This window comes from Piliocolobus tephrosceles, chromosome 5 (assembly GCF_002776525.5).
Source record: "Piliocolobus tephrosceles isolate RC106 chromosome 5, ASM277652v3, whole genome shotgun sequence".
Classification (NCBI taxonomy): Eukaryota; Metazoa; Chordata; class Mammalia; order Primates; family Cercopithecidae; genus Piliocolobus; species Piliocolobus tephrosceles.
In genome coordinates, this window is record NC_045438.1 from 41,002,629 (window position 1) to 41,014,447 (window position 11,819).

Here is an 11,819-nt window from a genome sequence, read left to right on the forward strand (position 1 = left end):
AGTCCTAGCCAGGGTGAATTGCCAATCTCAGTGTTCCGAACTTGAGTGCTCACAAATGTCACTACTCAGGGCCAAAAGGCTTTAGGTCTCTAAGTAAATTTGAAAAGTAGTCTAGACTATATGGACCAGAACTCTTCAGCAAGTCCTACTGCTGAACTAAACCCAGAGACAGTGAACTGAGAAGGCAAGAAATGTACACCAGCTGGGGAGGCTAAAGGAGGGCGTGCATCAACCCTCCCTAGCCCCAGGCTGCACAGTTCATGACTCCAAAAGAGACCTCTTCCCTCCACTTGGGGAGAGGAGAGGGAAGAGTGAGAAGAACTTTGTTTTGGATACCAGCTCAGCCACAACAGGATAGGGCCAGAGTTAGAGTCATAAGGCCCCTTTGCAGGCCATAGGTCCCAGATGACATTTTAGACATCCCCTGGGCCAGAAAGGAACCCATTGCTTTAAAGCAAAGGACCCAGTCCTTCCATAATTCATCATCTGCTAACTGAAGAGCCCTTGGTCCCTGAACACCAGCAATGACACCCAGGTACTGTATCAAAGGCACTGGTGAACCTCTGAGACTTGCTGGCTTCAGGTGACACTCAGCACATTGCCAGCTATGGTGGCTACAGGACAAAACTCCTTCTGCTTGAGAAAAGCAGAAGGAAAGTAAAGGAGATTAGCTTTGTACCTTAGGTATCAACAATGCCACTGGGGTATAGAGCACCACATGGGCTCTTGGTGTCCCTGAATCCAGAACTTGACATTGGGTTGTGTTTCTGTACCTACCTTGGGCCAGAGAGAGGAGCTGCCCTGAAGGATGAGTCCCAGGCCAGGCAGTACTCACAACAAGCTGACTTAAAAGACCTTGAGCCTTAAGAGAACATTTGTGGTAGTCTGGCAGTACTCTGGAGGCAAGGTAGCAGCTGTGGGGTAAGTCTCGTCTGCATTTGAAAGGGGTGAGAAGAGTGGGAAGGACTGCATCTTCTGGCTTCAGTGGCAGCTCAGCCACAGTATAATGGAATACTAGGCACACTTCTAAGGTTTTTAACTGTAGTACCAGACTCCCAAGTGGCACTTCTGAGCCCACTCAGGGCCTAGGGAATCATGCCACTGAGAAGGGAAGGACACACAACTAGTTGGCTTTGCTACCTGCTGATTGTAGAGCCCAGGGCTTTGAGTAAACATTAGGCATTAACCCAGGAGTGATTACAGCAGGCCTTGGGTGAGACCCAGCAATGTCCTGGCTTCAGTCTATCCCAGTGCAGTTGTAGTGGTGGTCACAGGGGTATATGTGTCACTCATCCTCCACCTTTAGAGGCTCAGAACAGAGACAGAGATTTTGTATGTTTGTGAGAAAATAAGAGATGAGAACAAAAGTCTCTGCCTGGTAATTCAGAGAATTCTCCTGGATCTTGCCCAAGACATTCAAGGTGGTACCTCTAGGAGTCTGCAAGAACCAAAGTGTTATTGTGTTTGCAGCACCACCTACACCAGAAAAAAGTTAGATCATAATACCCAAGTGCTTTCAAATATCTGGAAGACCTTCCCAAAAAGGACAGCAATAAATAAGCCCAGAGAGTGAATACTACAGTAAACACCTAACTCTTCAATGCCAGATACTAAAGAACATCTACTAGCATCAACACCATCAAGGAAAACATGGCCTCACCAAATGAACTAAATAAGGCACCAGGGATCAATCTTGGAGAAACAGAGTTATGTGCCCTTTCAGACAGAGAATTCAAAATAGCTGTGTTGAGAAAATGCAAAGAAATTCAAGAAAACACAGAGAAGGAATTTGAATGCTATTGAATAATACATTTAAGGAAAAGAGATTGAAATAATTAAAAAGAATCAAGCAGAAATTCTTGAGCTGAAAAATGGAATAGGCACACTGAAGAATGCATCAGCGTCCTTTAATAGAACGGATTAAGAAGAAGAGAGAATTTATGAGCTTGAAGACAAGCTATTTCAAAATACACAGTCAGAAGAGAAAAAAAAAAAAAAAATGAAGCACACCCACAGGATCTACAAAATAGCATCCACAGGACAAATCTAGGAGTTATTGGCCTTAAAGAGGAGGTAGAGAAAAAGATAGGGGTAGAGTGTTTATTCAAAGGGACAATAACTGACAACTTCCCAAACCTAGAGAAAGATATTAATCTGTAAGTGCTAGAAGGTTATAGAACACCAAGCCAGTTTAACTCAAAGTGATTACCTCAAGGCATCTAATAATCAAATTCCCAAAGGTCAAGGATAAAGAAAGAATTCTAAAAACAGCAAGAGAAAAGAAATAAAAAACATAAAATGTAACTCTAATATATGTGACAGTCGACTTTTTAGTGGAAACTTTACAGGCCAGGAGAGTGGTATGACATATTTAAAGGTCAAAGGAAAATAACTTTTACCCTAAAATAGTGTATCTGGCAAAAATATCCTTCAAACATGAAGGAGAAATAAAGACTTTCCCAGACAAGCAAAAACTGAGGAATTTCATCAATATCAGACCTGTCCTACAAGAAAGACTAGAGGAAATGCTTCAATCACAAAGAAAATGACATTAATGAGTAATAAATAATCACCTAAAAGTACAAAACTTACTGGTAATAGTAAGTAGATACAAAAAAAAAAAAAAAACAGAATATTATAACATTGCAGCTGTGATATGTAAACTACCCTTTTCCTAAGTAGAAAGACTAAACAATGAACCAATCAAAATGACAACTACAACTTTTCAAGATACAGTCAGTGCAAGAATATTTAAGCAAAAACAACAAAATGTTAAAAAACAGAGGGATGAAGTTGAGGTAAGTTTTTATTAGTTTGTATTTGGTTTGTTTATTTACCCAAATAGTGTTATTATCAAGTTAAAATAATGGATCACAAGATAGTATTTGCAAGCCGCATGGTAACCTCTAACAAGTAAATATACAATGGATACACAAAAAATAAAAAAGCAAGAAACTAAATTATATCATCAAAGAACATCATCTTTACTAGAGGCAGACAGAAATAAAAGAAAGAACAGAAGGCCAAAAAACAACCAGAAAACAAATAATAAAATGGCAGGAGTAAGTCCTTATCAATAATAACATTAAATGTAAATGGAATAAAGTCTACAATCAAAAGTCATAGAGTGGCTGAATGGATGAAAAAAACACAAGACCCACTGATCTGTAGCCTACAAGAAACACACTTCACATATAAAGACACAGATAGACTGAAAATAAAGGAATAGAAAAAGATATTTCATGCCAATGGAAACCATAAAAGAGCAGGAGTTGCTATATCAGACAAAATAGATCTCAATACAAAACCTATAAAAAGAGGCAATGATGGTCGCTATATAATGATAAAGAGCTCAATTCAGCAAGAGGATATAGCAATCTTCAATACATATGCACCCAACACTGGAGCATCAGTAAAGGAAATATTATTAGAGCTAAAGAGAGCAATAGGCCCTGATATAATAATAGCTGGAGACTTCAACACCTAACTTGAAGCATTGGACAGATCATCCAGAAAGAAAATCAAAAAGAAAAGAGATCAGGTTTAATCTGCATTATAGACCAAATAAATCTAATGGATATTTACCGAATATTTCATCCAAGAGCTGCAGAATACACAGTCTTTTCCTCAGCACATGGATCATTCTCAAGGATACACCATATATTATGTCACAAAACAAGTCTTAAAACATTCAAAAAATTGAAATAATACCAGGCCTCTACTCTGACCACAATGAAATAAAACCAGAAATTAATAACAAGAGGAATTTTGGAAACTATACAAATACAAGAAAATTAAACAATACACTTCTGATGACTAGTCAGTCAATGAAGAAATTAAAAAGAAAATTAAAACTTGTCTTGAAACAAATGATAATGGAAACACAATATATCAAAACCTATGGGATACAGCAAAAGCAGTACTAAGAGGCAGTCGCTATATCAGACAAAATGATAATGTATCATTTTGTAGGCTGTAAGTATCAATGTAAGATAATGTATAATTTTGTAGGCTGTAAGACAAATGTAATGTATCAATGTAGGCTGTAAGTGCCTACATCAAGAAAGACAGAAAACTTCAAATAAACAACGTAACAATGCATATTAAATAACTAGAAAGCTAGAGCAAACCAAGCCCAAAATTAGTAGAAAAATGAAATAATAAAGATTATAGCAGAAATAAACAAAATTAAAATTAAAAATAGAAAAGATCAATGAAACAAAAGGTTGATTTGTTTGAAAAGTTAAACAAAATTGACACACCTTTAGTCAATCAACTAAGAAAAAAGAATATCCAAATAAGTAAAATCAGAAATGAAAAAAGAGACATTACAACAGGTACTATAGAAATCAAAAGGATCATCAGTGGCTATTGTGAGCAACTATATACCAATAAATTGGAAAATCTAGAAGAAATTAAAAAATGTCTAGATGAATACAACCTACCAAGATTGAACCAGGAAGAAATCCAAAACCTGAACACACCAATAACAAAAAGATCAAAGCCTCCCAGTAAAGAAAAGCCATCATGATGGCTTTAATACTGAATTTTACCAAACATGTACAGAAAAATTAATACCATTACTACTCAACCAATTCTGGAGGGAATACTTCCAAACTCATTCTATGAGGCCAGTATTACTCTGATACCAAAGCCAGACAAAGACACATCAAATAAGAAAACTACAAGCCAATATCTCTGATGAATATTGATGACGAAATCCTCAAAAATACCATCAAATCAAATTCAATAATACAATGGAAAGATCGTTCATCATGACCAAGTGGGATTTATTCCTGGGATGCAATGATGGTTCACTATAGGCAAATCAATCAATGTAATACATCATATCAACCAAATGAAGGGTAAAAACCACATGATCATTCAACTGCTGCTGAAAAGGCAGTTAATGAAATTCAACATCCCTTCATGATAAAAATTCTCAAAAAACTGGGAATAGAAGGAACATAATAAAAACCATGTATGACAGACCCAGAGCTAGTGTCATGTTGAATGGGGAAAAACTGAAAGCCTTTCCTCTAAAATCTGGAATATGACAAGGATGCCCACTTTCACTGCAGTTATTCAATATAGTACTGAAAGTCCCAGCGAGAGCAGCTAGACAAGAGAAATAAATAAAGAGGCTTCAAAGGGAAAGAAAGAAGTCAAATTATCTTTGTTTACTTATGATAAGACCTTATATTTGGAAATACCTGAAGACTATATAAAAACTATTAGAACTGATAAACAAATTTAGAAAATTTGCAGGATACAAAATCAACATACAGAAATCAGTACCATTTCTATATGCCAACAGTAAGAAATCTGAAGAAGAAATCAAGAAAGCAATCTCATTTACTGTAGCCACACAAAAAAACTGAGCATCTAGGAATTAACTTAACCAAAAAAGAGAAAAACCTCTATAATGAAAATTTGAAAACATTGATGAAAGAAATCGAAATGGACAACAAAAAATGGAAAAGTATTCCATGTTTATGGATTGCAAAAATCAATATTGTTAAAATGTCCACACTCCCCAAAGCAGTCTACAGATTCAAAGCAATTCCTATCAAAATACCAATGACATTATTCACAGAAATAGAAAACAATACTAAAATTTACATGTACTGACAAAAGACTCAGGATAGCCAAAGCTATCTTGAGCAAAAAGCACAAAACTGGAGGAATCTCATTACCTGACTTCAAATTATACTACAGAGCTATAGTAACCAAAACAGGATGGTATTGGCATAAAAACAGACACATAGACCAAGAGAACAGAACAGAGTACCCACAAACAAATCTGCACACCTATAGTGAACTCATTTTCAACAAAAATACCAAGAACATACATTGGGATAAAGATCATCTCTTCAACAAATGGTGCTGGGAAAACTGGATATTCAAATGCAGATGAATGAAACTAGATTCCTGTCTGTCACTATATACAAAAGCCAAATAAAAGTGGATTAAAGACTTAAATCTAAGGCCTCAGAATATAAAACTATTATCCAAAAACGTTCGGGAACATCTCTAGGACATTGGTCTGAGCAAAACATTTTTGAGTGATATCTCAAAAGGATAGGCAACTAAAGCAAAAATGGACAAATGGGATCACATCAAGTTAAAAAAACTTTGGCACAGCAAAGGAAACAGTCAACAAAGTGAAGAGATAACCGACAGAATGGGAGGAAATATTTGCTTATTCCGAACTACCCATCTGGCAGGAGACTAGTGACCAAAATATATAAGGAACTCAAACAACTCCAAAGGAAAAAAATCAAAGCATCTGATCAAAAAATGCACAAATGATTTGGATAGACATTTCTCAAAAGAAGACATACAGATGGCAAATAGGTTTATGAAAAGGTACTCGACATCATTGATTATCAGAGAAATGTAAATCAAAACTACAGTGAGATATCATTTCATGCCAGTTAAAATGGCTTATATCCAAAAGACAGGCAATACCAAATGAACAAACGCTGGCAAGCATGTGAAGAGAAGAGAACTCTCACACACTGTTGGCAGAAATGTAAATTAGTATAACCACTATGGAGAACAATTTGCAGGTTCCTCAAAATAACTAAAAATAGAGCCACCATATGATCCAGCAAACCCACTGCTGAGTGTATACCCAAAAATAAACACATCAGTATTTTGAAGAGATATCTGCACTCCTGTGTTTGTTGCAGCACTCTTTACAATAGCTAGGATTTGGAAGCAACCTAAGTGTCCATCAGCAGATGAATGGATAAAGAAAATATAGTACATATACACAATGGAGTACTATTCAGCCGTAAAGAAAGAATGAGATCCTGTCATCTGCAACAACTTGTATGGAACTAGACGTCATTATGTTACATGAAATAAGCCAGGGACAGAAAGACAAACATTGCATGTTCTCACTCATTTATGGGATCTAAAAATCAGAACAAATGAACTCATGGACATAGAGTAGAATGATGGTTACCAGAGGCTGGGAAGGGTAGGAGGGTGTGGTGGGGGAGGGGGAGGGATGGTTAATGCAAAGAAAAAAGAGTTAGAATGAATAAGACCTACTATTTGAAAGTGCAACATGGTAACTGTAGTCAATAATAACTTAATTGTACATTTTTTAAAAGAGGGTATTTAGGTTTTTTGTAACTCAAAGGATAAATGCTTGAGGAGATGGATTTACCCCATTCTCCATGATGTGCTCATTTCACATTGCATGCCTGTATCAAAACATCTCATGTATCCTATAAATATATGTACCTACTATGTACCCATGAAAATTAAAAATCAAAAATAATTAAAAAGATAAAAATAAACTAGAACCAGACAAACACTGTAACTGAAAAAGAAGCAGCAGCTACTCATTTTAGCCTGGATAGAGGGCTTTGGAGTAATTTCCGTGGCTTCAACAATGTGCATGCTTTGTGTTCAGATATTACTACACCATGGTGTTGTTTTCTCTCTGTTCATCCTGTCACAGCACTGCCTTGTCCGATGTTAATATTTTGCCAAATTGTTTATGTTCAACAGAAGAACACAGAGGTCTAGCTAAGGGCACCTCCTGCATATCTGACAATATTTTTGTCTTTCTCACAGGTTATTCTATATAGTTGCTGTGGATTTCCATAGCTTAGTTAGTTTGTTTGAATATACACAATAAGTTTTCCCCAAACCTCTGTTAGGACAACAGTGGCTGCCCCTCTTAGAGGTAGGCATATGCACCAAGCCTTAGACATAATGTTTAATCACTATTGCACAATTGACACCCAAGAAGAACTTATCAGAGCCCTTCTCAGAAACTATGTCTGGGTGAGGAAATATCTCTCATTCCTCTGATGTTTTTAACCTAGGGCTGCCTGAGATTCTGTGGACTGACACTTGAAAAAAGGATAGCAGTACATTTTTCTTAAAAGAAACAGAGATAAGAAATTAATACTAAGTTCAGAAGTAATCTATAGGCTTCGATACAGCTTTTCCTAAAGTCCTAACCCATCCTTAGATTTCCCAATCATATGAGACAATGTGATTTATCAGTAAATTATTTTTAAAATTGCATTGTAATTAAATTTCTGCCATTTGTAGTCAAACACATCTAGAATAAAGTATAAATACCACATACATAAGTAAAAGTTCCCCATTCAAGAACTGAAGGTTAACTATTAACACTAGTACATAATCTATCAACCAGTCCTGGCATATATACTTCCATTTATATCTTATTTTTGACCACTTCTCCCTGCATTGCCCCCACGCAGATAAAACATATTAACGATACATCATTTTCATGTGCAATAGCAGTGGGCACCTTACTTCACTGTTTCTTTCTACTCTGTTCTCCACACAGCAGTCAAAATAATCTTTAATAAATATAAATAACAAAAATCCATTGGCTTGGTTAAAATTCTTCAAAACTTCCAACTTCACCTCAAATAGATTCCAAAGTCTGTTATGACCAGATCACTCTTCACCTCCGAAACCTCATTTCATTTTACCCTTCACCTCATCCACTCTGCCTCAGCTACACTGGGTTCCTTTTGACCCGTCAAATATATACTAGTGTTTTTTGCCATCAAGACTTTATATGAATGAATTCTTCTGCCTGGAACATTTTCCTAGCTACTATAATTCCCTCATCCCCATCTCTATCTCCCTAGGAATCAGTCAGATCTCCTAAAGGTGCAAGTGATGTATAAAGCAATATCGATAATAAAAGGATTTTCAAAACAACCATACTGTAAGGCTTCTTCTCATGATTCCTCTCAATTTAAATATCAGCATTTTTCCCATCCCCACTCCCACATTGTCACTCTCTTTCACAGCCACAGCACTCTATTTTTTTAAAAAAGCACCAGTCTCACCTTATAATTATAAATATTTTGGAAATTTTTTGGTAATATTATCTCTCCCATGCTTATTTATAAGGTCTGTGAAGACTGGACACTTTAACTACTTAACATTTGCTTCTGTCTATATTTCTTGCCTAGTGCTCCAGTTTCCATTTAGTATAGAAATTCTTAATATGTTTGCCAGGGTGTGTTGCTGACAACTAAAGATTCTCTTACCAAGTCTATTTTTTCCACACCGTATACCCAAACTTAATAGAACACCTAATGTAGACTTTTTGTTCCATAATATTTTGCTGTTTCTTATAGAAAGTGTAAATCTAAGACTTGTTGCTATAATACTTCACCAAAAAAACCTAGAAAAGTAATCAAATCAACATAGTTGAAGACAGACTCTTCGAACAAGTTCAGGCAAAGAAACTCATTATAAGACTTTTTTATCTGAGGCAGAGAGAGATTTTGAAATCCAGGAAACTAGTGATTTTGCATCTGGTTAGGCCTTTTATCATCTGGAGATTTTGAGATTAAAATCAACATGATCAAATATAAGTAGTCATAGTAGACCACTGTGCAGAGTAATAGTTGGTTTTCAAGAATTTCACAGGCTTAAATTGTATGGTTTGTACATGTTTTCCTTACTACTTGAGTCTCCTGAGTAGTTTAATGTAAAAAAATGTTGTCTTAAGAAATTTAACCTTGGAGTTCCAAAATACAGTGTTTTTTTTATCTCTAACATGGGTCATAACAAAGGAAAAGGAAAGATGACCTATCAAGAAAAATGTTCCAGACACTGAAGCTGTACATTATAATGTATTACTAAGAAACCTGAACAGTGGTTTCTTGTGGAGACTTTAAGGGTGAGATACCACAGTTCTCCTACGAGTGGTTTAGGTGTCATCTAACACTCAGATAAAGGCTCACACAGATTATGGTTCTAGCAAACTGCAGTTGTTGAAAATCTAATGCAATGAATCTGTAAGTAACCACCGTGCTCAAAATTGGTTATCAAAGCTACAATTTAAATGCCATTTTACCTTGCAAGATTTAAGGATCTGAAGAGGAGACCCTAAGTTAAACTTGCAAAGGACAGTCCCAAGTTATCCTGATGTGTTCTATTTCACATTTATCCCAAGGTTGACTATTTCCCCCCTTACTAGTATTTTGCCAATGTTTACATCTGGGAAACTTTATTTTTGTGTTTTTTATTACTTGACACAAGAACGTATAAAAGAATAACAGACCAGTCATGTTTATCTTCACCTTCATTTTCTGTGAGTTAATGAAACAGTCTCTCTAGATCAAGAACACATCTGGTATCCATACGTTAAAAAGCAAGAATTATAATTTTAGCTGTTCTCACTGCTGTCGCTTTATTATCCCTCAGCATTTTTAGGTAATATGCATCCTAGTGACTAAGAAAACCACATTTCAGTAACAAAAAGTGGTAAATAGTGCAAATTACGAAACTTACAGCATTCAAAATTTCCTAATTTTGGATACAAGAACTAGATCAGATAGCCAAGTAATCACAACAGCAAATGCCACAGCTGATCTAAGTCTCCGGCCTATGAATTCTAATCAGTCAACAATATTCAACCATAAAACATTTGAAACGGAAAATATATGACAGGTTTTTTATAAATTTTACATATTACTTAGAAAGCAGATTGATCAATTTTATGAGTACCTTAACACTATCCTAGATTATATTGCATACTAACTCTTTTTTCCTTTTTTTTCCACTTTGTAGAACTATCAGAAGAGAATACAGTCATTTTTTAGTTATAAATCCACAGAAAGGGAAGGGAACCTTCATGCAGGTATAATGGGAATCTGGATTGCTTTCCAGCTTCAGGGGAAGCATGATTCCCACATCATAAAGTGACTGCTTTAACCTACACAAAGGATTTTCAGGGGCATAAAAAATTGCTTCCTGATGAGCAACTGTGAGCTTTCTTCTCACTATACACCACAAAGTATTTAAGAATAAGGCAAATCTAAAGGCACAAGCTTCTCGTGTGGCTTTCAGGACAAAGGTTCCAGTTGCACTTTATGCCTTTATTGTTTCTCCTAAAAGATACCATCCAAATGATATATTCTAAGAAACTTTAAGCTTTGAGAGGCCAAAAAACCAAATCTTTCAAATTCTATGGATTCCTGACCTGGAAGAATCCATGTTTATATCTGCATAGTACTGAAGAGGATATAGGCAGGGTATAAAAAATGATAAACTCAATACTTCATAGAATTGGATCAAATAAATCTAATTTCTATTCAAAAGAAGTGCTTCTGTTTTACATCAGGTAAGAAAGAAGGTTGTAGAATAATCCCTTGAGACATTCCACAAAATATTTCCATTTTTTATTTTCAGGTTCTCCCTTTATCTCCCAACCTAGTACCATTCAACATTTTTTTTTTTTAATTATACTTTAAGTTCTAGGGTACACGTGCACAACGTGCAGGTTTGTTACATATGTATACATGTGACATGTTGGTGTGCTGCACCCATTAACTCATTATTTACTTTAGGTTTATCTCCTAATGCTATCCCTCCCCCCTACCCCCTCCCCATAACAGGCCCCGGTATGTGAAGTTCCCCTTCCTCTGTCCAAGTGTTCTCATTATTCAATTCCCACCTATGAGTGAGAACATGTGGTGTTTGGTTTTCTGTTCTTGCGACAGTTTGCTGAGAATGATGGTTTCCAGCTGCTTCCATGCCCCTACAAAGGACATGAACTCATCCTTTTTTATGGCTGCATAGTATCCCATGGTGTATATGTGTCACATTTTCTTAACCCAGTCTATCATTGATGGACATTTGGGTTGGTTCCAAGTATTTGCTATCATGAATAATGCTGCAATAAGCATATGTGTGCACGTGTCTTTATAGCAGCATGATTTATAATCCTTTGAGTAATGGGATGGCTGGGTCAAATGGTATTTCTAATTCTAGATCCTTGAGGAATTGCCACACTGTTT